The following is a 539-nucleotide window of genomic DNA, read 5'->3' on the forward strand; positions in this document are numbered from 1 at the left end:
CTTGAATCACAGAATATTAATAAATACTGTACATTTAATACTGAAAATAAGTAATTAATCAATGATTCTTAGTATGATATTTCTATAAGGGAAGCATGTAGTATTTTCATGATTTATAACAACTCAACGCTGTCTGATAAATCGAGTAGAGTAGAGTTAGGGTAGTATAGTGTATAGAATATATATAATTAACAGTATCAGATCGCATAGTTTCGTAAAATATGTAACAATAATATTACGAAACAATAATTTATTATATTTTAGAAAAATTAGGAGCACTAAATTAAATTATGAAAAGGTATCATGTATTTATAAAATATTCAATAATAATAGGTTAATAATAGGTTAGAAGAATTGTTTTCTACTTTTGGATATTTCACAAATACATAATGTTTTTCATAATTTAATTTTGTGCTTCTAATTTTTCTAAAACAACTCATGTAACAACTCATTGTTTCGTAATATTATTGTTATATATTTTACGAAACTATGTTACCTGTTAATTCTTATACATATACTATCCGCTATACTACCCTAAC

Source organism: Odontomachus brunneus, unplaced genomic scaffold (assembly GCF_010583005.1).
Source record: "Odontomachus brunneus isolate Ranch 3 - 2012 unplaced genomic scaffold, Obru_v1 Obru_scaffold_139, whole genome shotgun sequence".
Classification (NCBI taxonomy): Eukaryota; Metazoa; Arthropoda; class Insecta; order Hymenoptera; family Formicidae; genus Odontomachus; species Odontomachus brunneus.